Raw genomic sequence first — 24405 nt, 5'->3', positions numbered from 1 at the left:
GCTGATACAAAGTTTTGATTTTTCGTAATTAATTGAACAGAAGAAACCAATTCACTTCTTTAGAATATACAGATATAGCCGGGGAAATACGGGTTAGACCAGAGAGCTACAGATCCACCTGTTATAAAAATCTTCGATTAATGGCTGAGAAAACTCTGTGCATGGTTTATGCCGTAAATCGCAGTATGCTTGCCTCGCCGTCTCAAAAATTTAACATAAAAAATTTCTAACATTCTTCCCCACTATACTTGTGTCCAAACACACCTCCATACATAATTAAATCCTCATATGAACAGAAAACCCACAGCTTCAAAATATTTCGTTTATTGACGTAGCTAGCCGTGTTCGGTACCCAATAATTTCGAATCCCTATTCATTTCCATAATCGTACTCTTTTCTATGTGACCTAATATCCCCATGAAAATTTGTAGGTCACCTGAGTCACTCGAGTGACCTATTACAATTAGTCAGCGTCCGTCGTCGTGAGCTGTGCGTTAACAGTTAAACACATTTGTTTTTTTCTTGATAACTACCATTTCAATTCTTTTTGAATTTGGTATGAAGCATCTTTGGGGCAAGGGGGATATATACTCATGGACAAAAGAAACGTTACACCAAAATGTATAACTGTAATTTTATTTCATGAAAATATAATATAATTTGGGAATAAAAAAATAAAATTTGAATGTTCAAACACAACAAATATCTAAGGTTTCCCGAATCTGAACATACACAAATTACGGAGTCAAAGCCGGAAAGTGTTAACTTCGGATATTCAATTCACAATGTCAATAACGAGTGAAAGAACCAATGTTATCGATAACAGCTTGACAACGACGACGCATAGAAGCAATGAGACGATTGATGGAGACCTGAGGGATTCTTTGCCATTCTTCCTGCAAAGCAGTTCTAAGCTGTTCAAGCGTTTCCGGTTGATTGCGGCGTTGTCTTACTCGACGGTCTAATTGGTCCCAGAGGTGCTCGATTGGCGATAAATCGGGCGAAAGTGCTGGCCATGGCAAGATGTCGATGTGATTGTTGGCAAGAAAGTCTCTGTTGGCTCTTGCAACGTGGGGGCGCGCATTATCCTGTTGGAAAATTCCGCCATTTGCAGCGATAAAGGGACGGACATGTTGTGCAAGGATTTCATTACGGTATCGTTGTGCATTTAATGTCCCAATGATCGGTACAAGATCTGTTCGTCGATTACCACTTATTCCGCCCCACATCATTACACTTCCGCCTCCAAAGCGGTCATGGCGTAGCACACATCCATCAGAGAAGCGTTCACCGCGTCTACGGTACACGCGTGTTCTGCCATCCACTCGGCGCAGCATGAAACGTGATTCATCACTAAACAGAACGTGATTCCAGTCTGCAAGCCTCCATCTCAAGTGACGTCGAGCCCATTGAAGTCGTTCTCGGCAGTGTCTTTGGGTCAGCATAGGTCCTTTGTATGGGCGTCGTGCACGTAGACCTGCAGCCGACAAACGTCGTTGAACTGTTCGGCGACTGATTCGCCGCAATCCAGGAATTCCAACAGCAGTGTTTGCTGGATTTTCCGTTCTGTTCCGTAGATGACGTAATCGTATCATGCGGTCCTGCCTGGGCGTTGTTACCCTAGGTCTTCCAGATCGGGGGCGGTCTGCTGTTGAATTTGTTGTGTTGAAACGGTGCAATAATCGAGAAATCGTGATCCTTGCAACCCCAAATCGCCGTGCAACGTCGGCTTGCGACGCTCCAAGTTCCAACATGCCAATTGCTCTTTCGCGACTGGAACTGTCGAGCCGGGGCATTGCAATACGCGAAGATGTTGGAAAATTTTGATGTTTTTCTTACTGCCTGAATCACCTTGAGTAGTATTTGATAAAAATGAAAATGATTTTCTTTGCACGTGCAATGCGATATCCACGAAACCATGTTTACGGGTATCAACGATAAATTCACGCATGACTAGGTTTTAACATTTGTTGTGTTTGCCAGTGTAATCAGTAAAGCATGAAGTGTTGTTAAACAAGTTTTTATTTATTTATACGAAAAAATATTGTTTTACTATAATTTTTTCATGTGTAACGTTTCTTTTGTCCATGAGTATATTATAAATTTCAAATGGCATTTTTTCTATCGTGCGCAGATTATTCAGCGCCGTAAATCGAAGGTTTTTATACGGGGTGGATCTGTAGCTCTCTGGTATATTCCAATAGCTACAGATGATGTACTTGCAATTCCGAAATGTCGGTACGTTTAACTTGCTTTGTGTTGTACCTGTGTGCGTTTGATTGAAAGCTGTATAACAACTTTATAGATTTCTGTAATAAAAGAAATGCAAAGCTCCTGCATAACAAACTATATTCGATTCAAACATTTTAAATCTGCGCAAGTTTCAAGTTTACATCGTGGTATACCTTATTTTTATGTTTTGATAATTGTCAGATAAATGAAATGTAACACGCCTACGGAACAATATACATTATGTATATACCAACAATTCGGTATTTCATATATTTAACGATATCGTGCCTCCATACAATACGCAGGTATAAATGTCCAAGTCGGTCGTTGACTGTAAAAGTCAGCCCTTCGCAAAAGTCCATTAGCAGGTTGTATTTGCATATAAGATCATAATAACGACCATAGAATGTACAAAACAGTGCCTTTGGACGAGACTGTTGAAACTTCTGTAACATTAACTTGCTTGTCAGTAGTTGGTCTCAATTTTAAAAATGATAATTCGCAGAACATGCTCTCGCGTATCGAATCAGCTGAGACATATACATCGTATGCACCTACCTCCAATATATTGTCAATGGGGATCTCCAGCATCCTCTTTTATGTAAATTTCAGTGTACTTGTGATTACTATCAGAGTGGTGTTTGACAAAGTATTTTTTGCATGACTGATCAAAAGATTTGAATATGTCACAAACGTAGTCTGGGGTTTCTCCTTTAGAGTAGTTAATGTATTTGTGGAGTTGAATTACAATGTCATTTTTACCCTTGAAGTCTACGTAAGCCTTTACTGACCATTAATGGTCGATTTCAGTTATACTTTAACACAATATAGTATATATATTGCAATGAATTTCAACACAGAAGTTTAAACAGTCGCGTTTAAAGTCAGCATTTCGCATATATTATCGTCGTTATAATGATTTAATTTTTTCAATACAACCTATCATTGGGTCAAATGCTGTCTACCGTGTTTCATACCGATTGTTAGACCGTTCTTGGAACACTGATTTTCACTACGGATTACTTCGTTTACCTGGTCAAGATATAGGGCTTGCGGCGAGCTTAACCGGTCAACAGGGGAAACTTACTTCTCCTAGGCACCTGATCCCACCTCTGGTATATCCAGGGATCCGTGTTTGCCCAACTCTTTATTTTGTATTGCTTATAGGAGTTACGAGATTGATCACTGTTCGCTATATTCACCATTCATTTATAAGAAATAAGAGTAAATCTATTTTCAAAGTTTGCAGTTTCATCAATGTTTATTTAAGAATATATATCATTTTCCAGTTTTAACGTTGGAAAAGGGGGCCTCCGTGGCCGAGTTGTTAGAGCATCGCGCTCAAAATCACATGGCCTCTCACCTCTGATCGGCGCGGGTTCGAATCCCGCTCGCGCCGGTAAGTGAGAAAGTTTCCCAGTTTACTTTCGGAAGGTCGGTGGTGTCTTCCCAGGTACATTGTATCTGGGTTATCTCTTCCACCAACAAAAACTGGGCGCCACCAGATAACTGAAAAATTGTTGAGCGTGGCGGAAAACATCTAAACAAACAAACAAACGTTGGAAATTCAATATTGCCTGAAACATGCTTTCCACGGCATATGGATATCTGAAGAAACGTGTACATTTACACAAGCGTCAACATTCGTTGATTAAAGGACCGTTGAAATGCATATGGTTGGTTTATATCAATTGGACGAATCTCTTTGTATGTGTGTTGACAAAAATCATCTTCATGTTTATGACGGTCAATACAAGTTGATAATGACCTATTCGTAAAAAAAAAAAATGGTTTACGAAATATCAAGCTGAATACCTGCAGTCCCTGAAAATCCCGTTACATTCAATTTGTATTTGTCCGTTTCATTTCCAATGGAGAAATTTGAATACTTCTCAGTTTCCCCGGAAAACGCCTCTACGTCTATCCGTAGTTCCTGATTCGTTCGATTGGTGAGTTCATATATCACGTCATTTCCTGTAACAGTTGAAAATTATGAAAGAAGTATTTCAAACTTTGATGTTAAACCTTCATGTCTTCGGTTTTGTGCAAGTTTCGCTTTGTTTCTATTCGGGACTTTTTCACATTTACATATAAACATAAGTAACTGAAGTGCTAAATACTGTAAATAATACACTGTTTACGTCAATATTCATTTGTATTTCTTGCGTTAAAAGAAGAGGTGGGTCATATTTCAGACAATGTTTATTTTGCATGAGACACAATATATAATTTTAGAACAGACGATTGATCTAAATTTCTTCCAGTTATTGATTGTGAAGCCATACCACCTATGTGAGCTATCCTAGTTCATGGAAGACGATCGTACTTGATGATAAAGCAATGGAATGAAAGTTTCCCATACCTAGCCACACATTGCCTGTAGGAGTACCGAAACCCGCTTTATAATCATACCATGGGCGATAAAAATCCACTGTTCCATCAACTCTCCTCTGTATCACCTTTGCTAATGATAAGAAGATCTAAATATATATCTAGATTATTATACATGTAAAACTTATACTGTACCAATTTTGATGCACCAGATGCGTATTTCGACAAATAATGTCTCTTCAGTGATGCTCAACCGAAATGTTTGAAATCCGAAATAACTATGAAGTTTTAGAGCTAAATATAGCCAAAAAAACAGCGTGCCAAAAAAAGTGGAGCCAAATTCGTCCAAGGATAAGAGCTATGAATGAGGGAGATAATCCTTAATTTGAACTGAATTTCTAACTTTTATAACAGCAATTAAATATACATTTATTCCGTGTTAAATATTTATATCCCTCTATTCCTTCTTCGCTTACCGTCCAACCACCCCCCTCTGTAGTCATGTCACAGTAGACCTGTTTGTGTAGACTATATTTAAGCTGGATTGTATACACCCCGTCCCGGCCTTTAGTATCGGGGAATTCCTTCAGTACAGTGTAACAGTCTTCTTCTGCAATGTAAACGTTAGGTCTTAACATCAATGTCTGCAAGTATTTGACATAACCATCTTCAATTATGCCACAAAATGATTTAAAATACATAGAATAGTCGCTAATTGGGTTTTCATTTATTACAGAATACTCAGGAAAAAAATACTAGGATATAATGAAATTGGACTTAACAAAAAAAGACGTGTAGAATAAAGATTTATCATTATAATTGATGAAAGATGTAAATAAGAGAAAACTGGACCAACCTTTCATAATCATGTTTATTAATGATATATCCCGCTGTATTTGGGTTATCATGGCAGACAGTTGATTCATGTCATGTGTAGTATACAACATAAAATCATTAAGCCTATCAGTCAGGGAGTAACACATGGTATTCACAGATGTCAAGTTATGTTTGGTCTCGGCCAAACTAAATGTCAAGTTAGACACCTCTGTTTGAAGATCTCTAGTATCCGCAATGTGCATAGCACTAACCCGAGCTATAATGTCAGACATGTTTTGATACAAACGGGAATTTTCCTCTTTCAAGTCCCCGTTTTCTTTTTTCAGGATTTCGATTTCTCTTTTGAATAATTGTGATTCATTCTTCAGGCCCTCAACACTGCGGCTAACTTGATGAAGAGTTTCCTCGAATTCCAGTCGGAAGTATGTCTCCTGGTTCATTAACAGATGGATCATGTCAATTTCAGAATGACTAGCGGTTCCACTAGGTCCATACACAGTATGTTTCCATTGATGAGAAACTGAAATAAACACCCCCAAACAACGAAAATACACACGAAAAATAAGGGCATTCTTTCTAAACAAAGCGACATCGCATCAGACGACGATACTTATGATTTGTCGGTCAGCAAGTATGAAGTATGACGTCCTTTAAAGATATAAAGAGTTAATTTTAACAGTCCCCGATCATGAGAATTCCAGAACTAGAGAAAACGTGTTGTGAAGTATTTGTATGCACTCATGTAATAATTAGCTGCACTACTTTAGTTCAGAACGGGATGATTTCGGCTTCTTCATCGTTAGATTCCCATATTTATGTAGCAATATTCCATTATCATCTGCGTGTCGTGTTTATATATCTCAACTGATTCGAGGCAAGATACTGACAAGCAAGTTGATGGTACAGGGCTTTCAACAGTCTCCATTGAAGTCAGCATTTCGCAAATTCTATGGTCATTATAACGCTCTAGTTTGCCAATACAACCTATCCTTGGGTCAAATGCTGTCTACCGTGTTTCATACCGATTGTTTGGCCATTCTTGGCACACTGATTTTGACTACGGATTACTTCGTTTACCTGGACAAGATATAGGGCTCACGGCGGGTTTAACCGGTCAACAGGGTATGCTTACTTCTCATAGGCACCTGATTCCATTTCTGGTATATTCAAGGGTCCATATTTGCCCAACTCTCTATTTTGTATTTCTTATAGGAGTTATGAGATTGGTCACTGTTTGTTATCGTCATCTTCCATTGATTGTTGTGAATTATTTGTATGTACCTATTTATAATGGCTTACTACACCTTCAAAAAAGTTTTTCAAATCGCCATATGCAAGGTGAAGATAACGAACAGTGATCAATCTCATAATTTCTATAAGCAATACAAAATACATAGTTGGGCAAACACGGACCCCTGGACACACCAGAGGTGGGATCAGGTGCCTAGGAGGAGTAATCATCCCCTGGATGCATATATAATTATTCAATTTTGAAAATATGATGATGAATACACTTAACAAGTGCTTTTGTCAAACAGGCAAAACATATGCAATTTTAAATTCAAAAACACATGATTTTCAAAACAAAATTGAAATAGATAGTAACAAAAGAATCTGAAGGATTTGAACTTGAGACCTGTGAGTCCTATAATTGATGCCTTATCCACTAAGCTATAATGAGAGACAAATAAATAGATCGATACAATTAATTTCACAAAACATTTAAATGGTCGTCTTATGATGTAATCTCTTTAAGTCTCGGTGTAATGAGCTACCTTAGGAATTAGCTGGGGTTTTTTTTCTTCTTTTTTATTGTGATTGTTGCAATTGTAGTTGATTGATTGTATATTGTTTAACGTCCCTCTCGAGAATTTTTCACTCATATGGAGGCATCACTACTGCTGGCGAAGGGCTGCAAAATGCAGGCATATGCTCGGCCTTTACGGCCTTTGAACAGGGAGATATTTTTATCGCACCATATCTGCTTTGACACCTGACCTCGATTTTTTGCGATCTCATCCGAAGGACGGCACGACAGGCAAGAAGTTTTGAGGATATATTCTAACCCGGATCCCCACGGGATTTATAGATAGAAAATGCACAGTACATGCATATAAATGAATAAAAATTAAAGAATGTGTAGTATATGCGACATGAATTGTCACTTGTGTGGACGATGAGATTCATTCACTGATTGGATGTCCCTTATAGAAATGTGATAGACATGAATGTTTTGAGGATATTGCTAAAAATGATAAAACAAAATCATAGATAAACAAATAAAGAAAAAAATCATACGGATTATGTCTAATGAGAATGATATGTTGCTTATCAAGCAAGGCAATATTGTAATCAACATTCTAAAACAAGAAATAGTGCACAATCTTAAGCTTATATGGAATCAAATAAATGTTTAAAAAAAATTCAATGTTGATACACTAGTATAAGTGTACATGTTTTTTGTTCGTAGATTGATTACAAGCGTTTAATACACATTTTATTACAGATAATCTCCATCTCCTATACTCTTCTGTAGTCAGTTTTTTTGGTTGTTTTTCGGGTCGACATGTACGTTGTGCTCTCAGGTGTGATTTTCTTCTGATGTTGTTCTTTACTTGAATGTCCTCAACACCCCAAATTGGTTTCATTAAATATATTCTATTATAAATGATAAGAAGAGATCAAATTGAAATAAAATCTATACAACCATATATAAAAACATAATTTAAAGAGACTGGTTCACGATTGTTGATAAAAATATTTTTTTCATTTTTGATGTTAAACATTAAAAATATAACTCATTTAATGTTGACAGCCAAAAATTTTGACCTTCTGAATGTAAGAATGAAAGCAATATTTTAGCCTTAAATCTGTGTTATGTAAACAAAGACTCGAGTCTTTTTATGTAAACAAACAAGTGAAATTATACTTCATCTTAATTTTGCATAGTCACAAATTTTAATTTTTAGATGACACATTTTACCCTCAAAATGCTTGAAATGTGAAAGATATAATCAACTTAGATCGATATCCATTTCTTTTGAAAATTTCATAAACAATAGCATACCGCAATCTTTGTTTACAAAACAAATAATAAACTCTCTAAAATGAGATTCTGTGATGATGTATAACCTTAATTTTCATTTGAAATCTTTCAAATACATTATACAGTAGATTTTGATCATTAAAAGTGAAAAACAAAATTTTGGGTAAAATCGTGAATCAGTCCCTTTAAAAAGTTGTTTCAGAAATTCCGGATGGAAGAGTTATCTTTCCTAATATAGCATGGACCAAACAACCTGGTACTTTTTGTAGGGAAATTATACAATTGGCATATTTGTTTCGTCCAAAAGTCTTCATTTCCTTCTCAGATATGTAAGAAACGATACAGAAAAAGAACGTATGCAATCCTATTGTCAGAATATACTTTTTTGCCGAAATCTAGTGCAGACCAAAGAAATTAAAGCTGAATTAATTAATGATATAGGGGTCTGTGTTTGCCCAACTATCTATTTTGTATTGCTTATAGAAGTTATGAGATTGATCACTGTTCGTTATAGAAGTCTTCGCCTTTCATGTATATATTTGCATATGAGGAAAATAGTAATGGAAAACTTATACGGTACCAATTTTGATGCACCAGATGCTCATTTCGACAAATCATGTCTCTTCAGTGATGCTCAACCGAAATGTTTGAAATCCGAAATAACAATGAAGTTTTAGAGCTATTATAGGGTAAAACAGTGTGCCAAAAAAGTGGAGTCAAATTCATCTAAGGATAAATATGAAATGAAGTGTTACGGAGCATAATGTTTCCAATATAAAAGGCTACAATGTGAAGATAACAAATGGTGATTAATCTCGTGACTCCAATAAGGAATACAAAATTTAGAGTTGGGCAAACACGAACCCAATTGGGCGTTTTCACCTCGAACTCTAGTTTCGTCACGGGTCACGAGAGTTCAACGTAAACAACGAGAGTTTAAGCCCGGGATTAAATCGAGTTCAACTCTAATATGATGCAGGGTTCTGACGCAGTAAAGATGGCGGCTCGCGATGAAGATAACATGAGAGTATATTTGTTTTCCTGTTCATTTCAAATAATCACAAGTTTTTTAGGGTTAGGAATCGTAATACAAAACTCTTGAATTAATATCCATAGTATACTGTATTAAAAAACAATCGGCAATATTGTATCGTTTTGGACTGGGAATATTTTTTTTTTTTGGTATAATAAACAGAGCAATCAGAAGTATGTTTATAAATAGGTTAAAAAAATCTTCGTTTTTATGAAATTCATTAAACATACATGACAGATTACTGTAGATTCCTTATTTTACGAGAGAACTTAATTCCGCGATCCCATCGTTTTCTATCAGATCGTGAGAACATAAAATCGTGAGCACCGAACGTTTGTAATAATTCCATAAAGTATACAACTGTCAAAAAATAATAAAAAAGTTTTAGAATCTGCGAGAGATGCTTCTCGCAACTTTACGCGAATATTAATTCCTCGCATTTATTAGAAATTGGAGTAATGGCGATATCGTAGCATAGATGGGTTTGTTTCTTCTCACCAGGATTTTTATCCATTTTCAGGGTTCAAATACAATTGGAAGATGGCCAATGTGTTTTCATTGACGAAGACCATTCATGTTTGGAATGAAAGTGAAGAAAAATTCTTAATCGATTTAAGGCTGCAGAGGGAAGAGAGATTTTTAGGCACAAAATCTCACGATTTTTTGTAGGGAGAAATATCATCAGAAATGAAGAAAAATGGTATATATGTTTCCAAAACACAACTTATCAACAAATAGAAGGCGTTGAAAAAGAAATATAAGGACGTAAACGATGAGAACAATAAAACTGGAAATCAAAAACACTCCTGGAAATACTTTGATCAGTTCAGTGAAGTTTTCGGCAACAAGGCATCCACAAATGTACGCGTGTCCTTCGACACAGGACGGAGAGATAAAATGAAAATCAACACAGATAGCAAAGATGAAGATATTTCACTTGTTCCAGAGAAGGAAAAGCAATCCACATCTAGAGACACAGATTCCAAATCCACATCTACAGGCACAAAGCTGAAATCTAAGAAGCGCAAAATGTCCGACAGCACAAAATTGATTGAAAATATTCAAGAGCAAAACAGAGAGCTTATGAACTCCATGGAAAAAGCACCATGAGGAGAAAATGCGCCGAATAGATCGTATGCTAGAACTAATGGAGAAGTCCTTGGACAAATAATTCACCTCATGCATTTTTTTTCATCTACAAAGTGTGTACAGGACTGGCAAAGTCCCAGTATTTTAGTTTTCTATGACGAAGTCTTCATTATTTTCAGCAATATCAGTTGTAGAACACCACACAGGCATCAGAAGTATGGATAGTGTGTATAGATCTTATGTACATCCCCCCCCTTTAGACCCAATGAAATTGTTTTAAATATAGAATCAATTTTAAAAAAATATTTTGTTTAAAGGGGGGTATATACATAAGATCTATACAAGCTATCCACACTTCAGGTGCTTGTGGAACACCATACCATTCATTCATTTTATTTCCCCAATGGTTGTGATACAATCAGTGAAGGTCTTATCATATGTAATACTACAACAAATTATTTCAAAACGAAATTATTGTTGTATTAGTTTCAAAATAATGAGAGAGTCTTTTCTATGCGGTAATTTGCATTTGCTTTTTCACAAAAAGTGAATAAAAGATTGACATTTGATTTGTTTGAAGTTTAATCTAATACTTGTATATAGCAAACTCTAGGCACATGCATAATTATACTAAATACTGTGATAATGAAAATTCTTTACAAGGACATTGATCCATTAGCTGCTGTCTGAATAATGCACCATCACCGTCAACATAAATGTTTGGGTAGAGATTAGAATGCCCGACGTCATCATTGTCTATAAAGGCCTTAACGTCATCGTGATGTTAAACACACAGATTATGCAGGATGCATCCTGAAATAATCAGTGAGACTATACGGGACAGTTTTCGAAAAGTTATTTCTCGTAGCCTCCTAAATCTTCCTTTTAAGTGCCCATATACTCGCTCAACAATTTGTCTTGCGGAGGACAGCATCATTCTGATTAAATCGGCGTTGTTGTGCATTCAGTCTTCCATTGTCTCGGAAAGGCGTTACCAACCAATTCCTCAGGGGATATGCACTGTCCGCGATAATAAATTTCCCATGCACTACACATTGTCCATTTTCCACCTTGTCGAACAAAGAAGAATTTCGGAGAACACGTGCATCATGGGTGCACCCAGGCCAGCCCGTGTACGCATCACGTATAAGCATGTCACAGTCTGCCACAACCTGTTTATTTCAGTAGAATCACATTAGGGATAATTAGTCAGATCATTAAAAATGGTTTTATATGATTAATACTTTGTCGTATTGATGAAAAAAATGAATAGTATTAACGTAGAGTTTACACATGTAATTTACCTGTAGTTTGATGGAAGGGAAGTTTTTTCGGTTGAAATAATCTCTGTCACCACCAGGGGCTGTTGTTAACCGAATATGCCTTCCATCCAAGGAACCAATAACGCCTCGCAAACCAGACTGCAGTTGAAATTCCCTTGATATAGCTTGTTGTGTATAAGGATCTGGCCAGTTAATCACCTAAAACATATTTATACACATGCATGGATACAAACTTATTTTACTATCTTATATTTAGATTGAAATCTTAAAAATAATCTCTACCACGATTTCAACTTACATTAACCATGTTACCGTGATTACGATTTCGTGAACAATTGTAATGCCTACTGCAAGTGTATTGCTAACTCCTCTTAACGTTTCCTGGTTCGCCATGTACCAAAGAAATACCAGCAGTGTTTTATTGGGCGGTATTGGTTCAGAACCACCGGGCCATGCGTTATCATCTGTGATAGAATCTACAACTAAATTCAGGATTATTTTATAAATTTCCGGGCTCACTCGGAAAGGTCTTAGAAATTGTTTGTTGTCAAATTGTGGCACAATGTTTTCCTAAAAGCCTCCAGGTCTTGGAATATAACGCCGCTATAGATTTAAAAGAATTTGAATGATCCAGGTCTGCTTTATCGCGAGCAAAAACAAAATGTCCGTTTCATCTTCAATAAATAAATCTTCATACAGTTGTGCTTTGGTGACATTCTCCATTTTGGAGAGTTTCTAGAGTCAAGGAAAATCATTCGCGTCTAAATCTGCGTGCGCATCAAGAGTTTCATATCCAGAGGTAAAACGAGAGTACGACGTGAAACCAGAGGTGGGATCAGGTGCGTAGGAGGAGTAAGCATCCCCTGCCAACCGGTCACACCCGCCGTGAGCCCTATATTTTCATCAGGTAAACGGAGTAGCCCGTAATCTAAATTAATAAGTAAAGAATTCAAATGGTCTAACAGTTGGTATGAAACACGTCATACAACATTTTATCCAAAGATAGGTTGTATTGGCAAACTAGATCATTATAACGACCATAGAATTCGCGAAATGCTAAACGAGACTCTGAGAACATTCAACGGGTAATGCATTGTGTAACATTATTTACAACCCACTTGATGGACTAAACACTGATAATAAAAGCTACAATTGTCAAATTACATTTTTACACTTAATATTTCTACATTTACACTGAACAAATGGTGTATGGCGTAGTTACAAATGTAGTTTAATTCAGGGATAGCATCTGGACGCCGTTGACTTTCTGTAGGAGTTACCGGTAGAACGTGGGCAATCACATGTACAAGATATGTTTATTTCACTATGTTACTGTCTGTTTACTTCTTCATTTTATCATATGTTAGTAAATAATCAGTAAACAACTGCACTATTAAAGGTTCCTGAAAACTTGCCATTCCTAGCCATCAATTCACATGAGTCAGTTATACTACTGCATACACTAAATTCAGGTTGTAATATATGCAAAAACAAATTCAAATTAGAATGGTTTCTGTTAAAGTAACTTCAAATGTTGGCTAAAGTAATGAATTTGCTTTAAATAGTAGATTGCTGTTTTATAATGGGTGTTCTAAAAATGCTAATTGCTGATTTCAAACAAATGTTTATGGCATGTTTGTACAGTTGAAATGAATACTGAAGCACTTCCTGGCCTACCTCAGAAACAGTCAAAGGGAACTCAATTAGGACTAAAGTGAGGGAGCTACAGAAGTACAGGTAGATTTTGATATTTATCACACAGCATTACTTTTCCCATGTTCGTAACACGCAGGTATGGGTTCGGAAAAAATGATATGAACTCGTAGCACAAGTTCATAATTATGCAAATTAGATAGGTAAATTATTCATGCGCTACATAAACAAAACAACATGTCATCCTTTGAATAGTAAAAGACCTTGTTTTGTCGCCAAGGTTGTTCCAAGAGGATTTTGTGTCTTTTATGAAGTGGAAATTATTTCAAGTTTCTTCAAACCGTAACGTGGCGACGACGTGAAAGCAAAAAATTCGGGTCGTGAAATGGACAGTAAATTAAAATGTGCGTTTAATGATAGTTGTGTGATAAATAGAATAGTTTTACTGTGAAAATTCCCTTGTATTGGAATTTGCCCAATTGTGATCACCAGTATGCATACTATTATAATATGATGGATTGTTTAGATGTTCAGGTAGACAAGATGCTGGTTTTCAGACTGATTGGATGGCTGTATAATGTTTAATGTCTCTCTTGAGAATGTTCACTCATAAGGAAACGTCATCATTACCGGTGAAGGGCTGCAAAATTTAGGCCAATGATCGACGCTTACGGCCTTTGAGCAGGGAGGGATCTTTATCGTGCCACACCTGCTGTGACACGGGGATTCAGTTTTTACGGTCTCATCCGAATGACCGCCCCATGTAATCACCTCTTACGACAATCAAGAGTTCTGAGGACGTATTATAACCCGGATCCCCACGGATTATGAAGAGACAAAGTGTGAAGGGGCAAACTGAAGATCTTATAGAAACAAAGGACATTCCTCATAACGATGAACCGTTAGTAGTGTGACCGGTCGACAGGGGGTGCTTACTCCTCCTATATACCTGATCCCTCCTCTGGTGTGTTCAGGGGTCCGTATTTGCCCAACTATCTATTTTGCATTGCTTATAAGAGTTATGAGATTGATCGTTGTTCGTTATTTTCACCTTTCATATACACGTATTGGCTTATCTACAACACCCATCTTCACTAAATAGCAAAATAAATGCTTACATTATTCTTGGCACACTGATTTTGACTGCGGATAACTCCGTTTACCTGATCAGGATATGGGGCTCATGGCGGGTGTGACCGGTCAACAGGGGATGCTTACTCCTCCTAGGCACCTGATCCCACCTCTGGTGTGTCTAGGGGTCCGTGTTTGCCCAACTATCTATTTTGTATTGCTTGTAGGAGTTATGAAATTGATCACTGTTCGTTATCTTCGCCTTGCATTATGCATAGTAGATTTCATATGTATCCTATAGTGTAGATTAAAGATCTGATTTGAACATATTGAATTTTTAGTCTTTCTATATATCTTTAGTATCAACTGTGTCAGTTTAGTTTGACTTACTACACAAGAATTTGAAACAATTAAGCTCAGGAATACACATTCAATTGTTGGGATTATTGATGAAAGTCAGAGATAATGTTGTGTAAATTTCTTAGTAGTACATGTACTTTGTTGTCTGTGAGAAAACATTGTTTCATTAAAAATGTTCTTTTCATATAATTGTAAAATTGGAAATTATGAAAATATAATATAACTTCGAAAGCACTATTTTGTGTATATTAGTGGGCATTTTGACTTGTGGAAACGATTGGTCGTTGAATTCAACTTGGTGCTTTTGAGGAGATAAGAATTACTTCCTTTATTCAGAAAGTTTCCCTTCACAAAATGGTGTCGTATTCTCCCAAGGAGAAGAAGTGATTTTTGAAAAGCTTTAGATTTCAAACTTTATGAAAATTGTGTCTTGATAAGAGACATATTTTTTGGACAATGACAGGATGTGTTCTTCATTTAATCAAATCTTTTTAGAATTTTGTATAACCTTGGCTTAGTAACAGGCTTGTCATGTCACGTGATTCGAAGCACTATGTGACGAAAAGGTTGCAAAAACAAGGCCAGCGTAAAAAAATCAATACTTAGATGTATGTAATTTTTTAAGTATGGAAGAATTCAAAATCTAAAAATTCCCAATATCCAAAACTGTCGATGATTTTCCCCACATCAACAGGCCATAAGATAGTTTTTAAAATTGGTGTGAAAAAACACTGTACCACTTTCTATATCTGCTTTATGTTGCTTTTAAGTGTATTGGTTGTTTTTATGTATATTTGGATAAGTCATTTGAAAAAACTGTTTTGAATTTTGTAGTCTCAAACATCTGCAAGTAGAGGAACCAGAACCGTACCATCTGGAAGAAACGTTCCTTGTTCTTAAGTGACAGCTTCTTCGGCTTTTTCAATTTTCTCCCAAATGCCACAATCTAGCTGCTGGTGTCATTAACAAGAGAGTTGGAACTTGCATCATGAAAAATGCTAAAAGTGTAACTTTGTAAATACATGGGCCAGTCAACCATACGTTGGGAAATGCCAACTGGAAATCTCATTCTTTCGGGATCAATCTTGTACTTTGGCAGTCTCAGTAACAAGTGCTTGCTAATGCTTAAATACTTGAATGAAAGGTGAAGATAACGAACAGTGATCAATCTCATAACTCCTACAAGCAATACAAAATAGATAGTTGGGCAAACAGGGACCCTTGGACACACCAGAGGTGGGATCAGGTGCCTAGGAGGTGTAAGCATACCCTGTTGACCGGTCAGGCCCGCCGTGAGTCCTATATTCTCATCAGGTAAAAGGAGTTATCCGCAGTCAAAATCAGTGTGCCAAGAATAATGTAAGCATTTATTTTGCTATTTAGTAAAGATGGATGTTGTTTGTTACCTTACTTTCCTTCACAAAATTTACATAATGTAAAACTTATACGGTACCAATTTTGATGCACCAGATGCGCATTTCGACAAATAATGTCTCTTCAGTGATGCTCAACCGAAATGTTTGAAATCCGAAATAACTATGAAGTTTTAGATCTAAATATAGCCAAAAACAGCGTGCCAAACAAGTGGAGCCAAATTCGTCCAAGGATAAGAGCTATGCATGAGGGAGATAATCCTTAATTTTGAAATGAATTTCTAAATTTTATAACAGCAATTAAATATACATCCGTATTTTCAAATAAAGAAATATCGTCTACAAAAAGTCTCACACCATTTGAAAGATTATCAGATATATCATTAATATATAACAGAAACAAAAATGGCCCTAAAACAGATCCTTGAGGAACTCCTGAATTTGTAGATCTAGAAGAAGTAAATCCATCTAAAACAACTTTCTGAGATCTATCAGATAGATAATTATCAACACAATTGATAATTTGTTTTAATATGCCATAGTGTTTTAACTTATGTAAAATACCTTTATGCCATACTCTATCAAAGGCCTTAGATATATCACAGAAACTAAATCTTACATCTTTACCTTTATCAAGACTTGAAACAATAGTATTATAAATTTCAATAAGTTGATTGGTTGTCGAGTCTCCTGGCTGGAATCCAGACTGATATTTGTAGATAATATTATTGTCTAAGGCATAGTTGTAAAGATACTTAAATATGATTTTTTCTAGTACTTTACAAAGTGCTGAAGTAACTGATATAGGTCTGTAATTATTTACATCTTGTGCACTACCTTTATTTTTATAAATAAGGGTAATATGAGCTACTTTCCACAATTTTGGAAGTTTGCCGGATGACAATGATATGTTAAATAATTTTGTAAGAGGCTTATAAATAGATGAAGCAATATTTTTTAGGATTCTAGGTGATATACCATCAGGACCAGGGGGTTTGTTTACATTTAAGGTTAGTAGTTGATCGATTACTTCTTGCTCGGATATGTTAAAACTATCAAGAGGATGATGCATAGGAGGTCCAGGACCATGGAGTGCTATATCGGGTTCTTGGTGCATAGTAGAAATATCAGCAAAAAATGAATTTAGTGCATTTGCCTTATCGATGGGGTGAAATAATGTTTTACCTGATGATCTAATGGGTGGCATTGGTGATTGTTTGTAAGTTTTGATAGGGATTTAACTATCCTCCACCATTTGCCCGGTGGAATCATCATTTATCACAGCTCGTGAGTGCAAACACTTCATTCAGTAGCATCATCATTTATCACAGTTTGTAAATGTAAATGCTCCATTTCTTATCATCATTATTAATCATGGTCCCAAAGTGTAAACACTTCATGCCAATCAATATTTCCGGTATTATCTGTACGTATATACACTCCAAACAATACCCCATTATTTAAGACAGCTCACGATATGCAACATCATCCACGTATACACAGATAATTCCATCGTGACCATCACGCATGTACACATGCCAGCCTTTGCGTCCAAGCTGACTGTTGCTGGTACCTAAATCTGATGTCCCAGGGAGATAAACGGGGAACTTGGACCTTGGTCCTGGTCCCAGGGACAGGACAACGCCTAGGAGCTGGCCCCCGTGGTTATAATGGAAGAGATTTTCTCTGTACAGTTTGTGCTTGTCATTAAAAATAGAGGCTGACACAAGGTAACCAGCTGGAATTTTTTTTTATATATAGAAAACTGGTTCTAGAGCTTAACATATTGTTAAAGTAAACTGGTTTTAGAGGCCAATATATTCCTATAGTTATCTGGTTCTAGAAATAGGGTCGATATAATCCTATCGTATACTGGTTTTAGAGGTCAATATATTCCTATAGTAAATTTTCTTTAGATATAGGGTCAATATATTGCTATAGTAAACTGGTTCTATGGGTCAATATATTCCTATAATAAACTGGCTCTGGATATACATTTGAGGGGTTAATATTTTAAACTAAATTTTAGTTTCACACTGTTTAAAATATTAGTGTTATATGTGGTGTACATGTATATATGCACTGTAAGGATGGTTATCAATCTAGCAACTGAAGCTGACACCGACATTTAGACATTTAGCTCAGGATTCATAAGCATCCATACACACTAACATCCCACCAACAGTATATTTTCACAACCACTAACACTAACATCCCACCACCAGTATCTATACACCCACTAACACTAACATCCCACCAACAGTATCTATACACACCCATTAACACTAACATCCCACCAACAGTATCTATACACACCCACTAACACTAACATCCCACCAACAGTACCTATACACACCCACTAACACTAACATCCCACCAACAGTATCTATACACACCCATTAACACTAACATCCCACCAACAGTATCTATACACACCCACTAACACTAACATCCCACCAACAGTACCTATACACACCCATTAACACTAACATCCCACCAACAGTATCTATACACACCCATTAACACTAACATCCCACCAACAGTATCTATACACATCCACTAACACTAACATCCCACCAACAGTATCTATACACACCCACTAACACTAACATCCCACCAACAGTACCTATACACACCCATTAACACTATTACCCGTGAATTCATAAGATTTTGTTTTATATTTTGAAAGCGCATACATATCAGTAAATCATAATTCTTATAAACTTCTATCAGTTAATAACTTGGAATGAATCCATTTATTGGACCATTCATGAATGTCTTTGAATGTTATTCATTTTTTCATTGACAATGCTGAATCTGCAAGAATGCTTTTTAAAAGGATACAATGTGTATGACTCACATCCCTCAGCTGATAGGTGTTCAAGGAATGATGGCAAGTGGTCTGGATTGATGTTTTTAAAATGCAGTAATTGACACAGTAACTGAATTGCTTGAATGAAATTACAAGTCATATTCAATACTTACATATATATCACTAACCACAAAAGAAATAAAACATGCTTCATGCATAACCAACCATAGAAGACACTGCAACGAGCAGCAATCTGTAAAATAACTAGTTTCATGTATAATGATAAAAAAAAAACACAAAGAAAGTTTTGAATAAATTCGGTAATTCATACATGTGCAACATTAACAAGCTTACTGTGAAACAATAAACATTTATCCTCAAAATGTTCTGAGCAAATATACCCTGTATCGGGGTTAAAGGACTCATCTACCCTGGATATGGCTGAAATTTGTGTAGCCCTCCATTCTTTTTCCTTTGGAAAAGAAAAATAACTAATTTCCTTCGGTTTGAAGTTCCGACTTGCTTTGTCTTTGAATTTGAATTGTGGCATCCCACAATACAGCAATGTTTTCCACCTATTTTACGGATTTCGGTGTATCGCCATATTATTTACATCCTTTCTATGCCTCCGGTGAGGGCGCTGCTAAATTTGGAAGATCATTTTCCATTCGGAACATAGTATCTTGTCATAATAAATGGCCATGAGCAATATGAAAGCTCTAATATTTACCATAAGAAGTTATGACCAATGTCAATTGTTTTAAAAGTAGGTCAATCTCCAATGTCAAGGTCACAGGGTCAAACATTTTGATACCCACAGAAAGGTCTTGTCACAAGGAATACCCATGTGGTATATCAAAACTCTAGCACTTATTGCTCAAAAGTTATTAGCAAAGTTAAAGTTTCAGACAGAATTACAAAATGACAGACGGGACAAAAACAATAACACCCCCCCCCCCAATCTTCGATCTCGGGGGTATAAAAATTGTAACCTTTTTAATCATCACCATACTGATGTATATTTAACCTTAATTTAGCTACCAAGAAAACCAGCTGCGATTGCAAAGGACCCTTGCAATGAGCATAGTTCCTAAGGGCAACACTCCAGGGAGGACAGGGGAGAAGAGAAAGCCCACAGTATCCCAGAGTCCAATCAGAAAAATTAAAAGACATTAAAATTCAAGAAATTATATCTGAAGCTTGTTATTGACTCATACTGTTGATATTTCACCATTAAGATCTATTGTTAAACTATATCTACTGTCAGTACTAAAGCTTTCTTTATGCAACAACACAAATGAATACACTCCTTAAAATGTATTGTAGAGTAGTTTTGAATACCTGGAGACTACATTTCGAAGATTTGATTTGAAAAAATGTATCACAACATATGGGTGTTTTAAAACTTTATGGAACAAACTTTGAACTGAATATACTGTGAACATCTGACAAAATTGACAAGCCAATACATAAATGTAACGACTTCAATGAATCTCCACTTTTTGACATATATCACAACTTCAGATAGCTTATCTCAATGTCAAAATATAAAAATGTACATGACATTCATGCAAACACATTTTTTCCACAAGGCACATGAACACTTTCCTCAAATACATATACTTATAAATATTGCATTTCAAAAAGTCAGAACAACCCATAATATTGTCTGCTTTCACATCATAACACTTTGCAAACAATATGTATCAATCAATAGATTTACGAAGAGTTTTTTGCTTGCTTACCATTTCTGTTTTCATATAGAAATTTTCCATCATTTGTCTGCATTTTGCATGGCATCTGACTTTGTGAAATAGAGATAATATTGTTAAAAACAACTTTTCTTGCACCTCAGTTCTTGTCTCGGAATAATACGTACAATCATAAAACATTGTAACAACTTCATTTCCAAGACAAATGGAATCAGTAAATTGTTAAAGTGTAGAAACCGACATTGAAGTACACAAGTTCCTAAATGCTAGTTCCAATAAAACACAAAGAAAATGGCTCAAGAAAGAGTATAACGTCTATGACTAATGTAGTAATGAAATAATTTCTATGATAAATAAATGTGGGAATTTATATTATGACAGGACCCAAAGTTAACTTATATATGTATATATATATATATATATATATATATATATATATATATATATATATATATATATATGTGTGTGTGTGTGTGTGTGTGTGTGTGTGTGTGTGTGTGTGTGTGTGTGTGTGTATAATAGTTACTTTTCGCAATGATCGGTAAAAGTATAGGTAAAAAATAAAAATGAAACACGAAGACGTTTAGTAAAGCTTTAGCGCTTTCATTTCAAATCTTCAGAAGCTTTACATTTAGTAACATAGCGATGTTACGTCACAAACAGCGGAACGTTAGAATTAAACAAATCTAGACGTCATTACATACTGACTGTTGAAACGCATTGTTCATTGTGACGTCATAGTAAAGCAAAACAAATTTCGACGTCATAAGACACTGAACGTTAAAACATAGTGTTTACAGTGATATCATTATAAAGTAATGCGTGAAAACATTTTCATTTACAAATATGATAACGTTAAACTGAATTATTGAGTTTAGGTTTGAACATATTAATGAAATGTTTTTCCTTTTCACATCTCTGAATATCACTTCCACCTGTAAACTTGTAAAATGGAAATATATTGAATTGTTATATATATATATATATATATATATATATATATATATATATATACATATACATATATATATATATATATATATATATATATACTCTCATCACAGAAATTTCACATGTCACTAAACATGTGAAATTTCTATGGTGAGACAGTTGTACAGAATGTACATATATATGTACAAAGTGTTCACACATCATGCTTTGCTGGTCACTGAAAATCCATGATGTAATATAAATCATTGCATATTTATGCAGTTAAGTTAAAGTCAGCCAAGGGAAATTCTGCAAAAACCAATGGAAGAATTTTTTCCTGTTTCAGACGTAAACATCATATTGTATATACATCATCATTATAAAATGTAATATGTTGCAGATTGTTTTCAGATTAAATTTGTACTAATGCAGTTTTGCAACATTAAACCACACAGCTTTTATTTAAATTGGATCAGAAATGCCTCAACAATGAGCATAAACAAGACATGGTTTGTTTTTGTAGGAATTGCATCATTGCACTTGCAAACTATTTTAGATTTTGAGTCCTCACCAGCTTCTGCAATCTGATAAAGGAGAGAATTGATGGGAAGCATCCATGGGTAACCGACGAGGAATTACAAGATGAAAAGGATTTCCACCAGTTTGAATTAAACTAATTGGAAGGGGTACTAATACTTGTCTTTGACACATAGAAATGTTTATTTTAAAATGAGAACAGTAAAAAAAAATCATGATTGTTGATTTTTGAAGGTAAATTTTTAATTCTGAGGAATATCCATGCATGCCAACAACTGCAACATTAATAGTGAGAGTAACAATATATACTTAAGCTTTGAAATTTATAATTGCAAGAAGGTAACTTAAAATTTGTGTCATAGGTCATTGCTTCGCACTGAGATACATCATTGATATACATGTTTATTGAATTTTGAGTTGTCTGAATTTCTGAAACAACATTTGAATATACTGTGGAATCATTAGAATTCGTGGTGGCTTAATTTTCGTGGAATTCTTGGGTACCCCTCACCCACGAATTTACATCCTCAACGAATAAAGAATCATAATTACATTCCAGAGTTATCTTTCTTACAAACATATAAATCCACAAAATTACGTCCCCATGAAACCGTAAAAATTCAGCAATCCACGAAAATTGGCCCCCCACGAATTTAAATGATTCTACAGTAACAAATAATCTGTGTGTGTGTGTGTGTGTGTGTGTGTGTGTGTGTGTGTGTGTGTGTGTGTGTGTGTGGGTTCCTCTCGTCCTAAACTGCGAATCTTGTCCCTTTGGTGGAATTTCCCTATCCCACACTCGTCCTAATGAACGATTCTATAAGTCTCCCATCAGTCCAATTCATAAGATAATAGTTGACAATTTTTTTATGAAAAATGTAAAAAGGAGCAAAATATGCCAATAAGAAAATTTACTAATTTACTTAAAATAGCATAGTATAGTATTAGTAATTCTAAAGTAATTAGTATCTTGCCCCTCACTAACGTAATCCCTGGTTCAAGAAAAACAAAAAACAATAAGATGTATTCTATTTTGATATCACTCGCACCCGATATCATTTAACACTTAGGACCTCAATTATTTCTAACTTGACATATCCTTTATCTGTCATTAATGAATCTCTATACAATGATCGTTCGAAAATAAACATTAAAGTCAAATCCACATGGAACTAGAACTGTCCTATTGGGACTAATACCCCCACGGGGCATATAAGATGATGGGAAATATTTAATGCAAGCACATTGGATATTTTCACATTATCTACAGGGCAATCAATGTGAATGCAGAAGTGTATATTCTACAGTACAGCAGTACATGAAATATTAAAAATATGCTTAATATAAACAATGAATACTATTTGGCACATTTTAGGCTGTATGATTGCAAATTCCTGGTCAACTCTTCTAGTCTTTAGTTTATATTCACTTTGTTAAAGATCATTATGTTATGCCAACTTTACTTTGTCATTGATTTTGTCAGTAAATAAATGACATTAGCTCAAGTATTGGTATTATTGTAATCTTTTCCACTGGTATAACAACTCTAAGTAGCTGCAATAAAGGAAGTTTACTATGAATCCCATTGCCAGGGATAGTTGAGATTATAAATACTATCTGACAAATAAGTATTCAACACACATGAGCCACTTGATGTTTTACCGAGAAGTCACAAGATTGCAGATACCGTATGTGGATGAGAAAATATAATACATTTGTACGTTCTAAACTGACCTGCAATGATATATAAGATGAGAATAAAGTTTGAATCAAATCTGTCCAATGGTATTAGAATTAAACTCTGGACAAAGTGCGCAACCCCCAAAATGAAAAGAAAATGTGCGTAACTTCTATAACTGTTAAAATATTTCAATGAAAATAGGAGATGCACAACTACATAATATATAGAAGATGTGCATAAAGTTTGAATGAAATATGTCCAGCGGTATTAGAAATAAACTTCGGACAAATTGCGTCTACGGACAAACGGACGGACAGACGGACGGACAGACGGACGGACGGACAGACGGACAAAGTGATTCCAGTATACCCCCCCCCAAACTTCGTTTGCGGGGGGTATAATAAAGGTCTAAAACAAACAAAAAA

The 24405-nt window shown here is 35.6% G+C and overlaps 1 pseudogene; it reads right to left on the bottom strand.

Annotated features, from left to right (window-relative positions):
• Nucleotides 1-2412: 2412 nt before the first annotated feature.
• LOC125676615 (uncharacterized) lies at nucleotides 2413-12244 on the bottom strand (annotated as a pseudogene).
• Between the last annotated feature and the right edge of the window lie 12161 nt (nucleotides 12245-24405).

Source organism: Ostrea edulis, chromosome 3, assembly GCF_947568905.1.
Source record: "Ostrea edulis chromosome 3, xbOstEdul1.1, whole genome shotgun sequence".
Lineage (NCBI taxonomy): Eukaryota > Metazoa > Mollusca > Bivalvia > Ostreida > Ostreidae > Ostrea > Ostrea edulis.
This window is presented reverse-complemented; position numbering and strand designations above follow the sequence as displayed.